This window comes from Megalobrama amblycephala, linkage group LG7 (assembly GCF_018812025.1).
Source record: "Megalobrama amblycephala isolate DHTTF-2021 linkage group LG7, ASM1881202v1, whole genome shotgun sequence".
Lineage (NCBI taxonomy): Eukaryota > Metazoa > Chordata > Actinopteri > Cypriniformes > Xenocyprididae > Megalobrama > Megalobrama amblycephala.
Window position 1 is genome coordinate 35,585,428 of NC_063050.1, and position 24,724 is coordinate 35,610,151.

The 24,724-nt window shown below is 39.2% G+C and overlaps 1 protein-coding gene and 1 long non-coding RNA gene across 2 annotated transcripts in view; one reads left to right on the forward strand and one right to left on the reverse strand.

Moving 5' to 3' along the window:
* The window catches only part of LOC125273155 (radixin-like), a 211,798-nt gene that overhangs the window by 138,003 nt on the left and 49,071 nt on the right, over positions 1-24,724 (forward strand). The gene's annotated exons all lie outside the window — the stretch shown is intronic.
* On the reverse strand, positions 11,390-20,967 carry LOC125272408. Its single transcript, XR_007185830.1, has 3 exons — positions 19,962-20,967; positions 16,300-16,313; positions 11,390-11,446 (listed from the first exon to the last, which is right to left on the reverse strand). It is a non-coding gene; the product is annotated as an uncharacterized LOC125272408 (long non-coding RNA).

Here is a 24,724-nt window from a genome sequence, read left to right on the forward strand (position 1 = left end):
AATCACCTAGGAGGAGTATATCAAATTCCAGAGCATGCGTTTTTCAAACAACCCGTAATAGCCGACTTCCTGTTGGGGTGGAGTAGAACTTAGAGCATGAAAGTTGTTCAGCTCGATGAGGTCTATATCTGTATTGAGTTTCATACTAATACGTGCAAGTGTGTTTAATATATGGACCAAGATTTCAGACTTTTTTCAAGGGGGCGCTGTTGAGCCCCCCTGCCATGCCCGGGTACCAGCTTCTGCCCGGCCCTGATGGCCGCGGATTCCAATGTGTGTGCCAATTTTCAAGAGTTTTTGAGCATGATAAGGCCCCCAAAAAGCCCCGGAAGACGGAAAAAAAATAAAAAATATAGCTGCGAGCAGCGATGGCGGGCCCAAGCCCGGTGGCACCGCCACCCCGGTGGCTTCAGGGCAACTGTGCACAGCGGGCAATAGGCATTTAAAACGGTTAAACAACAAAGGACTATGTCAAATTCACTCCACATTTACTGCACTACAAGGTGCCGCTATAGAGCCCCTCCTCCCTGTCCATTTTCAAAGGATTACATATGCCAAGTTTCATTATTCTGATGAATTTTGAAGCAAATCAGGTAAAAATAAGAGGGTGATCTCAATGTATGCTGAAAGTGACACATTTTCTGCTTCCAGTTGGTGGCGCTATGACTTTGAATCACAATAGTCACATCCATGTGATCAGCCTTGTACAACGAAGACTAAGCCAGAGTTTCATCAAAATCAATTAATGTATGCAGAAGTTATAACACTTTGTTTCCCTTTTCTTGCCATAAATTCGTTGCCTCGCCACGGCCAAACCGTTTGAGATATCCAAAATCCGTTTGCAATTAAACAACTTCAATGTGTTAGCAAACAAGTTAAAAAAAGCTTGGTGTAAATTGGATAAACCCTGTAGGAGCAGTAGTATAAAATTCATAGCCTGTTTTTTAAAAAAAATTAACATTCAAACAAAAATAGCCAACTTCCTGTTGGTCAGAGCTAATGAATGTAAATTAGAAAATTGTCCGGCTTGATGAGAACAATATGTGTACCGAGTTTGGTGACTGTAGGAAAAACTAACCCCCCCACTTTTGTCAAAAGGTGGCGCTACTGAGCCCCTCCACCACGCCCATTTCTATGGCTTTGTCCATGTCTACTGGTTGACAATATTGATGTGTGTGTCGAGTTTCATGCAATTTGAAGCATGTTAAGAGCCTCAAAAACACTCAAGAATATTATTACAGTTTGACCTGTTGCCATGGCAACAATATTTCAAATATCAAAAATCCTGTCATAGGTCTACATCTGCTGTGTATTGACATTACACTGATGAAGTTTGAAGCAAATCAGGTAAAAATAAGAGGGTGATCTCAAAACATTTCAAAAAGTGATACACTTCCTGCTGCCAGTTGGTGGCGCTATAACTTTGACTCACAATAGTCACATACATGTGATCAGACTCCTATAACGAACACACTCGTGAAGTTTCATAAAGATCAATATATGTATGCAGACGTTATAACACATTTCCTGTTTCCTTTTTCTCGCCATAAATTCGTTGCCTCGCCACGGCCAAACCGTTCGAGATATCAAAAATCCGCTGGCAATTTTTCATCATCAGTGTCTTGACTTCATGCTGACCGAGATTGGTGGCGATCGGATTAATCGCCTAGGAGGAGTATATCAAATTCCAGAGCATGCATTTTTCAAACAACCCTTAATAGCTGACTTCCTGTTGGTGTGGCGTTTAACTTAGAGTACGAAAGTTGTTTGGCCCGATGAGGTCTATATGTGTACCGAGTTTCATACTAATACGTGCAAGCGTGTTTAATATATGGACCAAATTTTCAGACTTTTTTCAAGGGGGCGCTGTCGAGCCCCCCTGCCACGCCCGGGTACCAGCCTCTGCGGCGTCCTAATGGCCGCGGATTCCAATGTGTGTGCCAATTTTCAAGAGTTTTTGAGCATGTTAAGGCCCCCAAAAAGCCCCGGAAGATGGAAAAAAAAATAAATAAAATAAAATAATAATCCTTAGAAGAACAAGAGGGCCCTGCGCGCTAATTCGCTTGGGCCCTAATAATAATAATCCTTAGAAGAACAAGAGGGCCCTTCGCCATTTCATTGGCTTGGGCCCTAAATATAGCTGCGAGCAGCGATGACGGGCCAAAGCCCGGTGGCACCGCCACCCCGGTGGCTTCAGGTCAACTGTGCACAGCGGGCAATGGGCATTTAAAACGGTTAAATATAAAAGTACTATGTCAATTTCACACCACATTTACTGCAGCAGCTTTTACTTCAAACTTCAGCCATGTTTTTAGTGTTTTTGGTCCAAACAGCATATTATTAACTTTTAACCATTTCAACTGCCAGAAGACTGCTATTACACTACAATTGTCCACTATAGATCAAGTTTTAGAATAACAAATATTTTCTTACATATATTTCCCTGTCAGCTTGCCTCCTTTAAGATGACAAATACATGATTTTTTTTTTTTTTTTTTTTTTTTTTACTCCTACTGCTACTACCTTATTAAATTTATACACATATTTCTTTCAAACCATATTAAGGCTGTGCACTATAAGTAAATGTTGTGTTATACCAAACTATTATTTTAACATTGATTATATCATAATATTTACAAATAAATAACTACACACAACATATTGCATTGTACCCTAAACAATGCAGTTTTATTTTCCAAGTTTTAAAGTTCATTAAAACTCATACAATGAAAACATAGAATCAATCCACTTTAATCAGTGCCTAACACAGCTATTTTGTCATTCGAAGATTCGACCACGTTTTCTGACCCATTTCAAGGGGGCGCTGTCGAGCCCCTCTGCCACACCCGGGTAACAACTTTTCTCCGGCTGTAATGGCTGCGGGTTCTGACCCGTGTGCAAAATTTCAAGAGTTTTTGAGTATGTTAAGGGCCCCAAAAACCCCAAAAACTTGGGGAAAAAAATTAAATAATAATCCTAAAGAAAACAATAGGGCATTCAGCCCCTTACAGGGCTTTGGCCCTAATAATAAATATAGCTGCAAGCAGCGATGGTGGGCCCAAGCCTGGTGGCACCGCCACCCCGGTGGCTTCAGGGCAACTGTGCACAGCGGCAATAGGCAGTTAAAACGGTTAAACATCGAAGGACTATGTCAAATTCACTCTACATTTACTGCACTATAAGGTGGCACTATTGAGCCCCTCCTCCCTGGCCATTTTTAAGGCTTTGCCCATGTCTACTGGATAACAATCCTGATGTGTGTGTGGAGTTTCAGACAATTTGAAGCATGCTAAGAGTCTCAAAAGCATCCAAAACAATATTAAAGTTTGATGCGTTGCCAAGGCAACTGTTTTTGAGATCACGATTCTGTTCAAAGGTCTACATCTGCCATGTTTGGACATTATTCAAATGAAGTTTGAAGCAAATCGGGTAAAAATAAGATGGTGATCTCAAAGCATGCTGAAAGTAACACATTTCCTGCTGCCAGTTGGTGGCGCTATAACTTTGACTCACAATAGACACATCCATGTGATCAGACTTGTACAACGAACACACGGCCAAAGATTAATCAAAATCAATTAATGTATGCATAAGTTATAACACTTTGTTTCCCCTTTCTCGCCATAAATTTGTTGCCTCGCCACGGCCAAACGGTTTGAGACATCCAAAATCCATTTGCAATTAAACAACTTCAATGTATTAGCAACAAGTTAAAAAACTTTGTTGTAAATTGTATAAACCCTGTAGGAGTAGTAGTATAAAATTCATAGCTTGTTTTTTCAAAAAAATTAACATTCAAATAAAATAGCTGACTTCCTGTTGGTCGGAGCTAATAAGTGTAAATTAGAAAATTGTCCGGCTTGATGAGAACAACATGTGTACCAAGTTTGGTGACTGTAGGAAAAACTAACCCCCCAACTTTTGTCAAAAGGTGGCGCTACTGAGCCCCTCCACCACGCCCATTTCTATGGCTTTGTCCATGTCTACTGGTTGACAATATTGATGTGTGTATTGAGTTTCATGCAATTTGAAGCATGTTAAGAGCCTCAAAAACACTCAAAAATATTATTAAAGTTTGATGTGTTGCCATGGCAACAATATTCAAAATATCAAGAATCCTGTCACAGGTCTACATCTGCTGTGTATTGACATTACACTGATGAAGTTTGAAGCAAATCAGGTAAATATAACAGAGTGAACTCAATGTATTTTGAAAGTGACACACTTCCTGCTGACAGTTGGTGGCACTATAACTTTGACTCACAATAGTCACATCCATGTGATCGGACTACTACAACCAACACACTCGTGAAGTTTCATAAAGATCAATCAATGTATGCAGAAGTTATAACACACTTCCTGTTTCCCTTTTCTCGCCATAAATTCGTTGCCTCGCCACGGCCAAACCGTTCGAGATATAAAAAATCTGCTGGCAATTTTTCATCAACAATGTCTTGACTTCATGCTGACCAAGTTTGGTGGTGATCGGATTAATCGCCTAGGAGGAGTATATCAAATTCCAAAGCATGCGTTTTTCAAACAACCCGTAATAGCTTACTTCCTGTTGAGGTGACGTATAACTTAGAGTACGAAAGTTGTTTGGCCCGATGAGGTCTATATGTGTACTGAGTTTTATACTTATATGTGCAAGCGTGTTTGATATATAGACCATGATTTCGGACCCTGTTCAAGGGGGCGCTGTCGAGCCCCCCTGCCACGCCCGGGTACCAGCTTCTGCCCGGCCCTGATGGCTGCGGGTTCTGACCCGTGTGCAAAATTTCAAGAGTTTTTGAGCATGTTAAGGGCCCCAAAAACCCCAAAAACTTAGAAAAAAAATAAAATAAATATAGCTGCAAGCAGCGATGACGGGCCAAAGCCCGATGGCACCGCCACCCCGGTGGCTTCAGGTCAACTGTGCACAGCGGGCAATGGGCATTTAAAACGGTTAAACATAAAAGTACTATGTCAATTTCACACCACATTTACTGCAGCAGCTTTTACTTCAAACTTCAGCCATGTTTTTAGTGTTTTTGGTCCAAACAGCATATTATTAACTTTTAACCATTTCAACTGCCAGAAGACTGCTATTACACTACAATTGTCCACTATAGATCAAGTTTTAGAATAACAAATATTTTCTTACATATATTTCCCTGTCAGCTTGCCTCCTTTAAGATGAGATAAGATGAGATAAGATTTTTTTTTTTTTTACTCCTACTGCTACTACCTTATTAAATTTATACACATATTTCTTTCAAACCATATTAAGGCTGTGCACTATAAGTAAATGTTGTGTTATACCAAACTATTATTTTAACATTGATTATATCATAATATTTACAAATAAATAACTACACACAAAATATTGCATTGTACCCTAAACAATGCAGTTTTATTTTCCAAGTTTTAAAGTTCATTAAAACTCATACAATGAAAACATAGAATCAATCCACTTTAATCAGTGCCTAACACAGCTATTTTGTCATTCGAACTTAAAAAAAAAACAAAGACTAACAGTTTTATTATCTTTTTACTGATCTGAAGTATAGTACCTTCATTTTGAGTTCATCCAGGTTCAATTACTAAACATACAATCATAATTTAATTTAAATCAAACAATGAGTGCAAAATATCATCCTAATCTGCCATGTCTGTGTTTTTTCTCAGACAAACCCTAAAAAAATTCTAGAGCAAATTACATACTGTTATTTGTGCAAACTCCACCGTGCTCTGAGAAATCTAATTTAGCCTTAATGCGAATGTCTGTGATTGCTGATGTTGTATCCACCTTATTCCAACGCCCCATGATGCTTTGCACGAATTATGGGAGTAATTTCCGTTAAACTGTAAACAGTCAGTGGTAGACACTATGATCTTTTTAAACTGGGTACAATAAGATGGCATTATTCTACTCACCCTTCAACCAATGAACAATAAATGGACATTTAAAAGTGTGAAAGCATCAACAACGTTATTTCAACAAGCCATGTAAAGGTGTGATTTTTTCCACAGCAATAACGGATGGGTTGAACATATGCTATAGTGATATATATGCATTATGTAATACATTGCCTTAATAAAAAAAGTTCATGAACTTCAGCATTGTGTGATACTATTTCAAAGTGATTTCCATTTTAATAAATTGTATTTACCTGTGAAACAAACCTGGAAAGAGACGTGAGGCTTTGAGGAGATTCTTTGTGCATATCCAGTGAATTATTAATGGGATGTATTGTAAATTATATAGAGAGAACAGACCACAAATGTACAGTATATGCTGTCCTTTTTCATACTATTACAGCAGTATGCAAAGAGACAAAATAAAATATTCTGGAGGATAGAAAGCAGCTGCTGAAAAGAGCTCTTGCCATAGATATTTTTGTTATAACATGTTATATTACAATACTACGGTGACTAGTATAAGCATGCTTTTGGTGCATAAGATTGGGGCACAAACAACAGCTCAGGGAGGTCAAAAACATAAAGTGTGAGGATTATTGACTAGCCTACTGCGTTTCAGATTACGGGTTCCACTTTCGGATTGGTGAACTTCCATTCAAAAAAACTGAAACTTATCGTTTCAAATCATATGGTTGCCCTACAATTAAAGTTTATCTGTCAGCTTGACTGAATCAGCTGTCAATTTTTTCTTTCATGTTTTATTTTCAGACATCATGAGAATTACATAACGCTTGGTATTGTACGGTGACCGGGAGGGGGACATGTTCGGTTCACTTAGTTTTGTCGTGGCCACAACATATAAACCCGTGGGAACGTGATAATATGTCGTGGCCACAAGATATTAATTCGTGGGAACGTGATAAGTCGTGGCCTCGAGATCATATGGTGAGGGAACGACATCTATTTCTCATGGCCACGAGTTACATGTGTAAACAACGCGCGCTACCATAGCAACCTGGAATTAAGAATGATAAAATAAGTGCGGAATTAATAAATTATTATTAGGCTATTTGAATGCTGTCTAGTCAACATCGCGCGCAATGTAATAAGCTATAAATAACCTATTGCGCGTGGCGTTGCCACTATAGCATTCAAATGAAGTTTGTTATTATCAATTTGATGACAAACTTCATTTAATGATAATGAACATTTATCCATCCCATCTCACAGCCTTTTAATCTGATCGTGTCTCTATTATAACAATAATAATAATAATAATAATTATTATTATTATTAATATGCCTATTAAACCTAAATAAAATGAATAAAATGATGAACAAAATTAAGTTTTTGTCTTGGCTATATCAGTGAATGAATTTATCTATTTTTTTCGCTTAAATATTCTTTTAACATATAACCAATTAATAATAATTAATTATTCGAACTTCATTCAAATGCTGTCACGGGCACGAAGGGCTACAAATGATAACAGACCCTCATTTATCCTATCTTCACGGCTACAATACAGTCACAAAGTCACATTTTATTGGCATGATCTGGCATTTAAAGTATTTACAAAATATAGCTAACATAATATATGCCTACAGAAAGGATACACGAAATGAAGGGGAAAATATAAAGCAAATAGGGCTGGCTACATAACAATGAATAAAAAACATTTAACCAATAATGATAGCCTAATAATAATAATAAATAATATAAAAAATATAAAAAACTAACAATTAGTGAATGGATTTAAAAGACACGGCACATTTATTGATAAACTTTATTCGAATGCTGCTGTAGGCATCGCACACAACACAATAGGCAACATGCAGAGATGGGCATAAATACATGGAAATGTATTTAAAATACAAATACAAAATACTGTGTGGAAAAATGTATTTAAATACAAATACAAAATACTGTGTGGGAAAATGTATTTAAATACAAATACAGTATTTTGTATTTTGAAAATACACAAAATACATGTGAAATTGAAGATTCAGTGCAGGTATCCCTATTAGGCTGAAATCTATCTGGGCCTATTCTGAATGCCAAAAAGCATTTAGATGTGTGCAACTACTTAGAAACTTTCGTTTTAATTTTATATACCTCTTCCCTTCCTCTGCCCTGTAGGAAATAAAAAACTACAAAAAAAACCCCAAAAAACTAATTTTTAACTTTTATTATGTTTTATCACCATCATTAAAAGCCAATGTGACAATGTGTAATTTGTTAAGCTAATTATAAATAGTCACAGTGAATTAAGAAACTACATAGGCCTACTGACTTTTAATTCCTTACCTCATTTCTGCAATCTCTGTCATTCTCTCTCTGTCATTCTCTCTCTCTCTCTTTCTTAAGTGCTTGCTTCCTTGCTGGTAATTACAAATAAACTTATGTAGTGCAAAATAGCAGCCATTTATATACTTACTTCTGACAAGGTTACAATGTAGTCTATTACTTATGGTGAACACTATTAAAAAAAACTGTAAAACTGTGGGAACCTTTTCTGCTATATAGCAAAGAATAGGGATGGGTGATATGACAATATATGGCATGGTTTCACAATTATCAACATCAGTTTTGATACCACAGCAAAAACTGAATTTCAAACTCTTTTGATGCTTTTTTTTTTACGCAAGCAGTATAGTAACTTTTATATTTATTTAATGTAAAGTTTATTTGTTTCTATATACATAATTAGAAAATATAAAGTTTATCTAAAATAAAAAATTTTTTAATTAGAAATCATTTGGCACTTTTTTTGGTGAACAATAAAACTAAAAGTGTAGTGTATCTTTCATCATTGTCATCACAAATGCACACAATCACTACACTAAACTGATGGAGACAGACAATGATTAACCTAATTATTTCGTCTCTACATAAACAAACATTTGCATAGATGGGTAAACACAATCACAATTTGGAAATGTGTCCAGTTACATTTTGATAAAGCACCATGTTTGTAAAATTTAAAATGATTACATTTACAAAATGAGCCTGCATAGCAGAAATAATGAATAAAGTAATGGTCGGTGTTTAATACAATCGTTAATTGAAATAAAATAATTAATGAATTAAAAAACATATATAACACAGTATTGTTCAATTTAGTGTTATACATATGTTATCATATTAATATGTTTTGTTCTAATGTCTCAAGTCACAATTTCAAGTTTACTGGGTTTAACTTGATTATTTGGGTAGGGTTTAAGAAGTGTACTAAAAAACTTTTTCACATGTGTCATCAAAATGACCTATAACCTAATCAGTTTACATGTGAAGAAATCCATTTATTCACAAACTTCTCACGAGACAAGTGTTTGACAAATTATTCGGCAAACTACTTCCTCTCATTGCTGCTTTTTGGTGGTTTGGAGAACAATTACTCAGAGTCGCCCTCTGACGTTTTTCACAGAATTATACAATGGAGAGCACGTCAAGCATAAAAGCCTAACTGTGTGTTCACACCGCCGGCGGCGAGAGCGTCAAAGTGACGCTAGTCATTCATTTTCAATGAGAGCCGGCGGCGAGCTCCGGCGAGAGCGGCGCGGCGTGTCTTGGACGGTGAGAGCGTCGAGGAGAGTTGAAATCAGGTTAACTTTATGGTAATGAGCTATGACGCTGTTCGGAGGCAACCAATTGGAATGTAGAGGTCCTCGCTTGAGAGGCTTCCGATTGGTTGACGCGACTTGTCATTTACTTTGACCCTCCCGTCTGCGGCGGTTTGAACGAACAGTACAGCGTTGTTGGCAGGGCGGCCAAGGCGATTGTTGACGCTCTCGCCGGCGGCGGTGTGAACGCACGGTAATAGGTTTACTGAGGAGCGCGCGCAGTAAGCAGGTAACAGGTTCATGGCGTAGAGCCATGCGAATTGCGAAAGTATAAACAAGGCTTCAACTGCACAAAGCTAAAGAGAAAGCGGAAAGTCCTATCTAAAAATTTTAATGTTTATGTGTACGAAGCCATGCTTGCTGATATTGTGGTCTATAACTCCTCCCTGAACTCACGTGAACGAGCAGCGATTTGCCTGTGATTTCGGGCATTTGTCTGCGATTTCTCAAAACCTGTCGGCGAGCCAAAATCGGGGCTAAAATCATGCAGTCTGAACTCGGCTTAACATGCAGTAACGTTAAAGGGATAGTTCACCCAAAAATGAAATTTTGATGTTTATCTGCTTGCCCCAGCGCATCCAAGATGTAGGTGACTTTTTTCTTCAGTAAAACACAAATGATGATTTTTAACTCCAACCGCTGCTGTCTGTCAGCCAAATAATGGGAGTAGATGGGGACTTCGGCTAAAAGAGTCAAAAAAAGCTTGCTTAGACAAATCCAAATTAAACCCTGCGGCTCGTGACGACACATTGATGTCCTAAGACACGAAACGATCTGTTTGTGATGTCTGATCGCGCTCTGACAGCGGCAGTGATGTCTGATCGCTCTCTGACAGCGGCAGTGATGTCTGATCGCTCTCTGACAGCGGCAGTGATGTCTGTTCGCGCTCTGACAGCGGCAGTGATGTCTGACACTCATTAAAGTATATGCGCGAGACATCACTTCCGTTGTCAGAGCGTGATCAGACATCACTAACCGATGCTGAACGGAGTTGGACATAGTCGTGTATTAGAGGTAAAAAATTATATAAATACTGTTCGGTTTCTCACACAAACCGATCATTTCGTGTCTTAGGACATCAATGTGTCGTCACGAGCCGCAGGGTTTAATTTGGATTTGTCTAAGCAAGCTTTATTTACTCTTTTAGCCGAAGTCCCCATCTACTCCCATTATGTGGCTGACGGGGGGGGGGGGGGGGGATTGGGGGGCGTGTCTGGTCTGAACCTGGTCTGAACTAGTTGATGCATGAAAACAACACCCTGATAAAGAGGTTGACTGTCTCAAAGTATTTTGAGTATTTTGAAAATACAAAAATACTCATCTTAAATGTATTTAAATACTAATTACATTTGATTTTTTCCAAAGGCTTTAAAATACAAAATAGTATTTTGTATTTCAAATACGTATTTTAAATACATGTATCTGAAATACTGCCCATCCCTGGCAACATGTTAATAATCACTTCTTGATTCCGTGCTTTTTCTTAATTAAAAATAAATATTATTATGGTATTGTCCATTTCTGATAGTTCCAGGTTGCTATGGTAGCGCACGTTGTTTACACATGTAACTCGTGGCCATGAGAAATAGATGTCGTTCCCTCACCATATGATCTCGAGGCCACGACTTTACATCGCGTGGCCACGAGATCGTTTTGTCGAGGTAACAACATCCTTATGTCGTGGCCACGCGATGTAAAGTCATGGCCTCGAGATCATATGGTGAGGGAACGACCTATTTTCACGTTCCCACGAATTAATATCTTGTGGCCACGACGTATTATCACGTTCCCACGAGTATATATGTCGTGGCCACGACAAAACTAAGTGAACCGAACATGTCCCCTCCTGGTCACCGTACAATACCAAGCGTTATGTAATTCTCATGATGTCTGAAAATAAAACATGAAAGAAAAATTGACAGCTGATTCAGTCAAGCTGACAGATAAACTTTAATTGTAGGGCAACCATATGATTTGAAACGATAAGTTTCAGTTTTTTTGAATGGAAGTTCACCAATCCGAAAGTGGAACCCGTAATCTGAAACGCAGTAGGCTAGTCAATAATCCTCACACTTTATGTTTTTGACCTCCCTGAGCTGTTGTTTGTGCCCCAGTCTTATGCACCAAAAGCATGCTTTTGCAGTGTGTTTTTATATTTGAATTAACCCTAATTATCAAACTAATAATGTAATAATATGTTGTCAGTGGCCTACAACTGAACTGGCCTGATTAGCTGCTTCAGATGTGTTTGAGTAAGGGTTGGGAATAAACTCTTAAGCACAGTGAGTCTACAATAAAAGGGTTAAATAACTGATCAAGGCTGTAAAACTCTCTCTCTCACTTTCACTCACACACACACACACACACACACACACACACACACACACACACACACACAGAGGGAGGGGGTAGGGGGACTGAGACCCTACGTCTAAGAGAGCTTAAGTGTGTGCGTAAGAATGTTGGAAAAATCCACATTTAAACCAAAATATCTGACTTCCTGTTGGTCAGAGCTAATGACTGTAAATGAGAAAGTTGTCCAGTTTAATGAGAACAATAAGTGTACCGAGTTTGGTGACTGTAGGTTAAACTAAACCCCCCACTTTTGTCAAAAGGTGGCGCTGCAGAGCCCCTGCTCCCCGCCCGTTTCTAAGGCTTTGTCCATATCTACTGTATGACAATAATGATATGTGTGTCGAGTTTCATCCAATTTGAAGCATGTTAACGGCTTCAAAAACGCCCAAGAATATTATAAAAGTTTGACGTGTTGCCAAGGCAACTATGTTTGAGATATCACAATTCTTTTCAAAAGTCTATATCTGCCATGTTTTGACATTATTGTGGTAAAGTTTGAAGCAAATCAGATAAAAATAAGATGGTGATCTCAAAGCATTTTGAAAGTGACACACTTCCTGCTGCCAGTTGGTGGCAGTATAACTTTGACTCACAATAGTCACATCCATGTGATCAGACTATTACAACCAACACACTCGTGAAGTTTCATAAAGATCAATCAATGTATGCAGAAGTTTTAACACTTCCTGTTTCCCTTTTCTCGCCATAAATTCGTTGCCTCGCCACAGCCAAACCGTTCGAGATATCAAAAATCCGCTGGCAATTTTTCATCATCAGTGTCTTGACTTCATGCTGACCGAGTTTGGTGGTGTTCGGATTAATCGTCTAGGAGGAGTATATCAAATTCCAGAGCATGCGTTTTTCAAATAACCCATAATAGCTGACTTCCTGTTGAGGTGACGTATAACTTAGAGTACGAAAGTTGTTCGGCCCGATAAAGTCTATATGTGTACCGAGTTTTATACTTATATGTTCAAGCGTGTTTGATATATAGACCAAAATTTCGGACCCTGTTCAAGGGGGCGCTGTCGAGCCCTCCTGCCACGCCCGGGTGCCAGCTTCTGCCCGGCCCTGATGGCCGCGGGTTCCAATGTATGTGCAAAGTCTCATGAGTTTTCGAGCATGGTAAGGGCCCCAAAAATGCCCGAATAGTCGGAAAAAATAAATAAATAAATAAATATAGCTGCGAGCAGCGATGACGGGCCAAAGCCCGGTGGCACCGCCACCCCGGTGGCTTCAGGTCAACTATGCACGGCGGGCAATGTGCATTTAAAACGGTTAAACATAAAAGGACTATGTCAATTTCAAACCACATTTACTGCAGCGGCTGATGCTCCTATGATGACAAACCACAAAAGCCACATGCATAAGATCGTTTAAATTGAGATGACTTTCATGTCACAGAATGTTATAAGTCTATTTCAAATGAGTGCAGAATATCATCATAATCTGAAATGTCTGGGGTTTTTCTCATTGCGAGTTCAGGCTGCAAGATTTTAGCCCCGATTTTAGCTCGCAGACAAGAGTTGTAAAATCGCAGACAAATGCCCGAAATCACAGGCAAATCGATGCTCTGTTACGCGAGTGCTCTGTTACAGTCTCCCCAACCATTTCCTCTCCCATATTCTTTTTTTCTTTTTCTTGTTTTCGCTGCAAATCAGCGCACAGGAAATTCGTATTGCAAGCTTCTTGCGGGCTATCGTTTTTAATAATAAACCCAGTCTCACATGAGAACTCTGGTCTTGTATGCGTGATATCGCGTTTTTCCTTGTCACATCTCCCGTGTGTTTGGTTGTGAAACGTAGTTTGCATGTCAGACAGAGTTGTCCGCGATTCTTCCTATTGTAAATTCATGCAGTGTGATACCTTCTGTCTTGATCCATCGTGCAGTTTGAACACATCAGCGACTGAATGCTGGCCAAGATAGTCATGCAGTGTGAAAAGAACAGTGACCTGACTACTTTGAAAATCGTGCAGCCTGAACTCGGCTTCAGACAACCCCTATAAAAATTCTAGACCAAATTACATACTGTTATTTGTGCAAACTCCACAGTGCTCTAAAAAAAATAATCCAGCCTTAATGTGAATAACTGCGATTGCTGATGTTGTATAATCCTCACACTTCTCTTCATGTGTTTTTTGACATCCCTGAGCTGTTGTCTGTGCACCAATCTTATGCACCAAAAGCATGCTTTCATTTAATTTTAATATGTGTGATTTAAGATAAAAAATAAAATGAAAAAATTAATAAATAGAGCCAAATCACAGAACCTGCAAAGACAATTTTAATGTCAGTCTCAGGAAATAATAAGGTTCATGTCTAGATTTTTCTGCTCACTTATGCAAGTTTACTTCAAACAGGCACTTTTATAATCATGTGAAATTTTACTGAAACATGGGTTTTTAATAAATGTGAATTATATCAATAAATAATTAATTTAAAAAATTCTAACCCCCCGCCCACACACACACACAAACACATAAACACACCCACCTACCCGAATGTATGGGGGAGGAGAGAAAGAGAGAGAGAGAGACTGAGACAGACTGAGAAGATCATTTAAAAAACAAAACAAAAAAAATCTTAGAGAGAGAGAGGGGAAGAAGAGAGGGAGAGAGAGAGACAGAATTGTGACAAAGCCAATTAGTCTTTGACTCGGCGGTCTTCTTTAATTTTCCAGCACCACGCGATTAACGTCGCCTCCGTCGGCCATATACCTGGGCCAACACGAAGGGCCGGCCCGCACAAACAGTATAATTAAAACAGCTGCTGCGCTGCCAATCGCCCGAGAGCAGCGGGACGAGCCGCATATCCCGGGGCCAACCTTGTTCTAGGCCTCCGGGTATATATCAAAAGCTGCCGCGCTGGTCTGATTATATACCTCTCGCGGTCCTCCTGCTGGCCCTGCTTGACTTATCCAACCCTGTTTTAAAAATAGATATATGCTGCACAGTGTAATGAAGGTTCTTTGTGTAATGGGAAGGAAGAGGACAGGGATCGGCTTTGGGCTGCTGACAGTCTTTATTCTCACCAGAGAAAAATATCAAACACATAAACAAAAAGACGGTGCAACGCACACTCAATAATTCCACATCCAAGGACGGGCTTCACTCCACGACACGAGCACAGCTCACTCAGTCTGACTGTCAGCAGTCCCTCTCTCTCTCACACGCTCCTGCTTCTCCTGGCGTTTTATCCTGTCTCCACGCCAATTACTGGAACGAGAAACAGGTGTTCGTGATTTACATTCAACCCGTTCAATCACCGCACATCCCCAGACACTCCCTCCTGCTGCAGACCCCGCTAAACCACGCCCCCCTCGCCACACACATGCTTTTTGAATTGGAAAAAAAAAAGAATAAAATGTGTTTATTTCAAACATCTATATTATTCTATATATAAATTAATTGTGTATAGTGTTTTTTTTTTTAATAGAGAATATGAGTCATTCCATTTACCTTTTTTTTACATTCAGTATATTACCATGGCAAGACGGTTCGAGATATCCATTATCCGTTTTCAATTTAACATCTTCAATGTCTTAGCAACATGTAAAAAATGTTTGGTCTGAATTGAATAAACTCCCTAGAAGTAGTAGTTTAAAATTCAGAGCCTGTTTAGTCAAAAAATCCACATTCAAACCAAAATAGCAGACTTCCTGTTGGTCGGAGCTAATGACTGTAAAATAGAAAATTATCCGGCTTAATGAGAACAATAAGTGTACCGAGTTTGGTGACTGTAGGTTAAACTAACCCCCCCACTTTTGTCGAAAGGTGGCGCTATAGAGGCCCTGCTCCCCGCCCGTTTCTACGGTTTTGCCCATGTCTGCTGGTTGATATCTCTGATGTGTGCATTGAGTTTCATGCAATTTGAAGCATGTTAAGAGTCTCAAAAGCTTCCAAAACTAATATTCAAGTTTAATGCGTTGCCATGGTAACAGTGTTTGTGATATCACTATTCTTTTCAAAGGTCTACATTCACCATGTCTTGACATTATTCTGGTGAAGTTTGAAGCAAATCGGATAAAAATAAGATGGTGATCTCAAAGCATTTTGAAAGTGACACACTTCCTACTATCAGTTATTACAGCAGTATGCAACGAGACAAAATAAAATATTCTGGAGGATAGAAAGCAGCTGCTGAAAAGAGCTCTTGCCATAGATATTTTTGTTATAACATGTTATATTACAATACCAAGCGTTATGTAATTCTCATGATGTCTGAAAATAAATCATGAAAGAAAAATTGACAAATGATTCAGTCAAGCTGACAGATAACCTTTAATTGTAGGGCAACCATATGATTTGAAACGATAAGTTTCAGTTTTTTTGAATGGAAGTTCACCAATCCGGAAGTGGAACCCGTAATCTGAAACGCAGTAGGCTAGTCAGGAATAAGGCTAGTCAATAATCCTCACACTTTATGTTTTTGACCTCCCTGAGCTGTTATTTGAGCCCCAATCTTATGCACCAAAAGCATGCTGTGTACTGAGTGTACCGAGTTTGGTGACTGTAGGTTAAACTAAACCCCCCACTTTTGTCAAAAGGTGGCGCTGCAGAGCCCCTGCTCCCCGCCCATTTCTAAGGCTTTGTCCATATCTACTGTATGACAATAATGATATGTGTGCCGAGTTTCATCCAATTTGAAGCATGTTAACGGCTTCAAAAACGCCCAAGAATATTATAAAAGTTTGACGTGTTGCCAAGGCAACTATGTTTGAGATATCACAATTCTTTTCAAAGGTCTACATCTGCCATGTTTTGACATTATTGTGGTGAAGTTTGAAGCAAATCGGATAAAAATAAGATGGTGATCTCAAAGCATTTTGAAAGTGACACGCTTCCTGCTGCCAGTTGGTGGCAGTGGCTTTGACTCACAATAGTCACATCCATGTGATCGGACTATTACAACCAACACACTTGTGAAGTTTCATAAAGATCAATCAATGTATGCAGAAGTTATAACACATTTCCTGTTTCCCTTTTCTCGCCATAAATTCGTTGCCTCGCCACAGCCAAACCGTTCAAGATATCAAAAATCCGCTGGCAATTTTTCATCATCAATGTCTTGACTTCATGCTGACCGAGTTTGGTGGTGATCGGATTAATTGCCTAGGAGGAGTATATCAAATTCCAGAGCATGCGTTTTTCAAACAACCCATAATAGCTGACTTCCTGTTGAGGTGACGTATAAATTAGAGTACAAAATTTGTTCGGCCCGATAAAGTCTATATGTGTACCGAGTTTATACTTGTATGTGCAAGCATGTTTGATATATAGACCACGTTTTCTGACTCAATTCAAGGGGGCGCTGTCGAGCCCCTCTGCCACGCCCGGGTACCAGCTTTTCTCCGGCTGTAATGGCCATGGGTTCTGACCCGTGTGCAAAATTTCAAGAGTTTTTGAGCATGTTAAGGGCCCCAAAAACCCCAAAAACTTAGAAAAAAAATAAATAAATATAGCTGCGAGCAGCGATGACGGGCCAAAGCCCGGTGGCACCGCCACCCTGGTGGCTTCAGGTCAACTGTGCACAGCGGGCAATGGGCATTTTAAACGGTTAAACATAAAAGTACTATGTCAATTTCACACCACATTTACTGCAGCAGCTTTTACTTCAAACTTCAAGCCATGTTTTTAGTGTTTTTGGTCCAAACAGCATATTATTAACTTTTAACCATTTCAACTGCCAGAAGACTGCTATAACACTACAATTGTCCACTATAGATCAAGTTTTAGAATAATAAATATTTTCTTACATATATTTCCCTGTCAGCTTGCCTCTTTTAAGATGACAAATACATGATTTTTTTTTTTTTTTTTTTTACTCCTACTGCTACTACCTTATTAAATTTATACACATATTTCTTTCAAACCATATTAAGGCTGTGCCCTATAAGTAAATGTTGTGTTATACCAAACTATTATTTTAACATTGATTATATCATAATATTTACAAATAAATAACTACACACAAAATATTGCATTGTTCCCTAAACAATGCAGTTTTATTTTCCAAGTTTAAAGTTCATTAAAACTCATACAATGAAAACATAGAATCAATCCACTTTAATCAGTGCCTAACACAGCTATTTTGTCATTCGAACATTCGACCCCCATTTTTTTCTGACCCATTTCAAGGGGGCGCTGTCGAGCCCCTCTGCCACGCCCGGGTACCGGCTTTTCTCCGGCTGTAATGGCCGCGGGTTCTGACCCGTGTGCAAAATTTCAAGAGTTTTTGAGTATGTTAAGGGCCCCAAAAACCCCAAAAACTTAGAAAAAAATAAAAATAAATATAGCTGCGAGCAGCGATGACGGGCCAAAGCCGGTGGCACTGCCACCCCGGTGGCTTCAGGTCAACTGTGCACGACGGGCAATGGCCATTTAAAATGGTTAAACATAAAAGGACTATGTCAATATCACACCACATTTACTGCAGCAGCTTTTACTTCAAACTTCAGCCATGTTTTTAGTGTTTTTGGTCCAAACAGCATATTATTAACTTTTAACCATTTCAACTACCAGAAGACTGTTATTACACTACAATTGTCCACTATAGATCAAGTTTTAGAATAACAAATATTTTCGTACATATATTTCCCTGTCAGCTTGCCTCCTTTAAGATGACAAATACATGATTCTTTTTTTTACTCCTACTGCTACTACCTTATTAAATTTATACACATATTTCTTTCAAACCATATTAAGGCTGTGCACTATAAGTAAATGTTGTGTTATACCAAACTATTATTTTAACATTGATTATATCATAATATTTACAAATAAATAACTACACACAAAATATTGCATTGTACCCTAAACAATGCAGTTTTATTTTCCAAGTTTTAAAGTTCATTAAAACTCATACAATGAAAACATAGAATCAATCCACTTTAATCAGTGCCTAACACAGCTATTTTGTCATTCGAATTTTAAAAAAAAAACAAAGACTAACAGTTTTCTTATCTTTTTACTGATCTGAAGTATAGTACCTTCATTTTGAATTCATCCAGGTTCAATTACTAAACATACAATCGTAATTTAATTTAAATCAAACAATGAGTGCAAAATATCATCCTAATCTGCCATGTCTGTGTTTTTCTCAGACAAACCCTAAAAAAATTCTAGAGCAAATTACATACTGTTATTTGTGCAAACTCCACCGTGCTCTGAGAAATCTAATTTAGCCTTAATGCGAATGTCTGTGATTGCTGATGTTGTATCCACCTTATTCCAACGCCCCACGACACTTTGCACGAATTATGGGAGTAATTTCCGTTAAACTGTAAACAGTCAGTGATAGACACTATGATCTTTTTAAACTGGGTACAATAAGATGACATTATTCTACTCACCCTTCAACCAATGAACAATAAATGGACATTTAAAAGTGTGAAAGCATCAACAACATAATTTCAACAAGCCATGTAAAGGTGTGATTTTTTCCACAGCAATAACGGATGGGTTGAACATATGCTATAGTGATATATATATATATATGCATTATGTCATACATTGCCTTAATAAAAAAGGTCATGAACTTCAGCATTGTGTGATACTATTTCAAAGTGATTTCCATTTTAATAAATTGTATTTACCTGTGAAACAAACCTGGAAAGAGACGTGAGGCTTTGGGGAGATTCTTTGTGCATATCCAGTGAATTATTAATGGGATGTATTGTAAATTATATAGAGAGAACAGACCACAAATGTACAGTATATGCTGTCCTTTTTCCTACTATTACAGCAGTATGCAAAGAGACAAAATAAAATATTCTGGAGGATAGAAAGCAGCTGCTGAAAAGAGCTCTTGCCATAGATATTTTTGTTATAACATATTACAATACCAAGCGTTATGTCATTCTCATGATGTCTGAAAATAAAACATGAAAGAAATTGACAGCTGATTCAGTCAAGCTGACAGATAAGCTTTAATTGTAGGGCAACCATATGATTTGAAACAATAAGTTTCAGTTTTTTTGAATGGAAGTTCACCAAACCGGAAGTGGAACCCGTAATTTGAAACGCAGTAGGCTAGTCAGGAATAAGGCTAGTCAATAATCCTCACACTTTTATGTTCTTGACCTCCCTGAGCTGTTGTTTGTGCCCCAATCTTATGCACTAAAAGCATGCTTTTGCAGTGTGTTTTTATATTTGAATTAACCCTAATTATCAAACTAATAATGTAATAATATGTTGTCAGTGGCCTACAAATGAACTGGCCTGATTAGCTGCTTCAGATGTGTTTGAGTAAGGGTTGGGAATAAACTCTTAAGCACAGTGAGTCTGCAATAAAAGGGTTAAATAACTGATCAAGGCTGTAAAACTCTCTCTGTCTCTCTGTCTCTCACTTTCACTCACACACACACACACACACACACACACACACACACACACACACACACAGAGGGAGGGGTAGGGGGACTGAGACCCTACGTCTAAGAGAGCTTAAGTGTGTGCGTAAGAATGTTTGAAAAATCCACATTTAAACCAAAATATCTGACTTCCTGTTGGTCAGAGCTAGTGACTGTAAATGAGAAAGTTGTCCAGTTTAATGAGAACAATAAGTGTACCGAGTTTGGTGACTGTAGGTTAAACTAAACCCCCCACTTTTGTCAAAAGGTGGCGCTGCAGAGCCCCTGCTCCCCGCCCGTTTCTAAGGCTTTGTCCATATCTACTGTATGACAATAATGATATATGTGTGTCGAGTTTCATCCAATTTGAAGCATGTTAACGGCTTCAAAAACGCCCAAGAATATTATAAAAGTTTGACGTGTTGCCAAGGCAACTATGTTTGAGATATCACAATTCTTTTCAAAAGTCTACATCTGCCATGTTTTGACATTATTGTGGTGAAGATTGAAACAAATCGGATAAAAATAAGATGGTGATCTCAAAGCATTTTGAAAGTGACACGCTTCCTGCTGCCAGTTGGTGGCAGTATAACTTTGACTCACAATAGTCACATCCATGTGATCGGACTATTACAACCAATACACTCATGAAGTTTCATAAAGATCAATCAATGTATGCAGAAGTTATAACACATTTCCTGTTTCCCTTTTCTCGCCATAAATTCGTTGCCTCGCCACAGCCAAACCGTTCGAGATATCAAAATTCCGCTGACAATTTTTCATCATCAATGTCTTGACTTCATGCTGGCCGAGTTTGGTGGTGATCAGATTAATTGCCTAGGAGGAGTATATCAAATTCCAGAGCATGCGTTTTTCAAACAACCCATAATAGCTGACTTCCTGTTGAGGTGACGTATAACTTAGAGTACGAAAGTTGTTTGGCCCGATAAAGTCTATATGTGTTACGAGTTTTATACTTGTATGTGCAAGCATGTTTGATATATAGACCACGTTTTCTGACCCAATTCAAGGGGGCGCTGTCGAGCCCCTCTGCCACGCCCGGGTACCAGCTTTTCTCCGGCTGTAATGGCCATGGGTTCTGACCCGTGTGCGAAATTTCAAGAGTTTTTGAGCATGTTAAGGGCCCCAAAAACCCCAAAAACTTAGAAAAAAATAAAAAATATAGCTGCGAGCAGCGATGGCGGGCCCAAGCCCGGTGGCACCGCCACCCCGGTGGCTTCAGGGCAACTGTGCACAGCGGGCAATAGGCACTTAAAACGGTTAAACATCAAAGGACTATGTCAAATTCACTCTACATTTACTGCACTACAAGGTGCCACTATAGAGCCCCTCCTCCCTGCCCATTTTCAAAGGATTACATGTGCCAAGTTTTAACATTATTCTGATGAATTTTGAAGCAAATCAGGTAAAAATAAGAGGGTGATCTCAATGCATGCTGAAAGTGACACATTTTCTGCTTCCAGTTGGTGGTGCTATGACTTTGAATCACAATAGTCACATCCATGTGATCAGCCTTGTACAACGAAGACTAAGCCGAAGTTTCATCAAAATCAATTAATGTATGCAGAAGTTATAACACTTTGTTTCCCTTTTCTTGCCATAAATTCGTTGCCTCGCCACGGCCAAACCGTTTGAGATATCCAAAATCCGTTTGCAATTAAACAACTTCAATGTGTTAGCAACAAGTTAAAAAAAGCTTGGTGTAAATTGGATAAACCCTGTAGGAGTAGTAACTGCTGCCAGTTGGTGGCGCTATAACTTTGACTCACAATAGTCACATCCATGTGATCAGACTACTACAACCAACACACTCGTGAAGTTTCATAAAGATCAATATATGTATGCAGACGTTATAACACATTTCCTGTTTCCTTTTTCTCGCCATAAATTCGTTGCCTCGCCACGCCCAAACCGTTCGAGATATCAAAAATCCGCTGGCAATTTTTAATCATCAATGTCTTGACTTCATGCTGACCGAGTTTGGTGGCGATCGGATTAATCGTCTAGGAGGAGTATATCAAATTCCAGAGCATGCGTTTTTCAAACAACCCTTAATAGCTGACTTCCTGTTGGCGTGGTGTTTAACTTAGAGCACGAGAGTTGTTCGGCCCGATGAGGTCTATATGTGTACCGAGTTTCATACTAATACGTGCAAGCGTGTTTAATATATGGACCAAATTTTCAGACTTTTTTTCAAGGGGGCGCTGTCGAGCCCCCCTGCCACGCCCGGGTACCAGCCTCTGCGGCGTCCTAATGGCCGCGGATTCCAATGTGTGTGCCAATTTTCAAGAGTTTTTGAGCATGTTAAGGCCCCCAAAAAGCCCCGGAAGACGAAAAAAATAAAAAAAAATAATAATAATTAAAGCTGCAAGCAGCGTTGAAAGGGCCCTCGCACCCGGGCTCACCGCCACCCGTTGGCCTTAGGAAACAGTGAACAGTGTGTGACATGCATGTAAGCGAGAGGATACAGGAGAATTATGGCCAAAGTCATTTCGAAATGCCACACTTCCTGCTGCCAACAGGTGGCGCATTGACCGTAACTGAATTTTGCCATGTTGATGTCTTCAGGCCAGGACTTTTATCGAACATGTGAAGTTTGGAGCAGATCAGACAATGTATGCCTGAGTTACAACAACTTCCTGTTTCTTTCAGGGGTTAATCGCATAAATTAGCACTCAGCCAAGTGTTGCATGATTTAATGTGTCTCTAGCATGTTTGGTACTTCGTGGCATAATAAAATGTGAATCTGGTAGTGAATTACATCGTGAAGCATGCCATTTCCTGTTGCCAGCAGGTGGCGCTATGACTACCTAAATATTGTCATATAGATGTCTTTAGGCCAGGACTCTTATCACACATGTGAAGTTTGGAGCAGATCGGACATTGTATGCCTGAGTTACAACGGCTTCCTTTTTCATGGCGAAACATCAGACTTTGTCATGCCGCCACGGACACGCCCTTTAGTGAAAACTCTAGATCTTCACAATTTAACGTCACAAAGGCCTTTAGATTAGACTGACCAAAAATGACATTGATCTGATTAAATCTCTAGGAGGAGTTAATCACAGTGTAAAACATGTAATTTCCTGTTGCCTACAGGTGGCGCTATGACTGTAACCGAATATTGTTATGAAGATGTCTTCAGGCCAGGTCTCTAATAAAACATGTGAAGTTTGGGGCAGATCGGACATTGTTTGTCTGAGTTACAACAACTTCCTGTTTCATAGCGAAAACATCAAACTTTGTCGGGGCGTCACGGACACGCCCTTCAGTGAAAACTCTAGATCTTCGCAATTTAACGTCGCAAAGACCTTTAGATTAGACTGACCAAAAATGACATTGATCTGATTAAATCTCTAGGAGGAGTTCGTTAAAGTACAACGTCTGGAAAATGCAAAAAACGGTGAATTAATTCAAAATATCTGACTTCCTGTTTGGTTTCGGATTTTGCTCCAAGAGAATTTTTTGTAGGTACTGGGCTGATAAATGTGTGTACCGAATTTCAAACCCCTAGTGTTATGTAGCGAGGGGGCTGTACGTTAGATGGCGCTATCGAGCCATTTTGCCACGCCCAATTCCGAAACCCATAACAGACGTAAATTTTCACCACTTCTGACGCGTGTGCAAAGTTTCATGAGTTTTCGAGCACGTTTAGGCCCTCTAAAATGCGATTTACTTTGGAGAAGAAGAAGAAGAAGAAGAAGAAGAATTAAAGCTGCAAGCAGCGTTGAGAGGGCCCTCGCACCCGGGCTCACCGCCACCCGTTGGCCTCAGGAAAACAGTGAACAGTGGGCGTCATGCATTTAAGTGAGTGAATACAGGAGAATTATGCTAAAGTCATTTCGAAATGCCACACTTCCTGCGGCCAACAGGTGGCGCTTTGACCGTAACTGAATTTTGCAATGTTGATGTCTTCAGGCCAGGACTATCATTGAACACGTGAAGTTTGAAGCAGATCGGACATTGTATGCCTGATTTACAAAAACTTCCTGTTTCTTTCGTGGCGTTAATCGCATACATTAGCACTCAGCCAAGTGTTGCATGATTTAACGTGTTTCTAGAATGTCTGGTACTTCGTGGCATGACGAAATGTGAATCTGGTAGTGAATTACAGTATAAAGCATGCCACTTCCTGTTGCCAGCAGGTGGCGCTATGACTAACTGAATATAATCATATAGACGTCTTTAGGCTAGGACTCTTATCACACATGTGAAGTTTGGAGCAGATCAGACATAGTATGCCTGAGTTACAACAGTTTCCTCTTTCATGGCGAAACATCAGACTTTGTCAGGCCGCCACGGACACGCCCTTCACTGAAAACTCAAGATCTTTGACATTTATCATTGCTAAGGTCTTAAGATTAGACTGACAACATATGATGTTGATCTGGTTAAATCTCCATGAGGAGTTAATCAGAGTGTAAAACATGTCATTTCCTGTTGCCTGCAAGTGGCGCTATGACTGTAACTGAA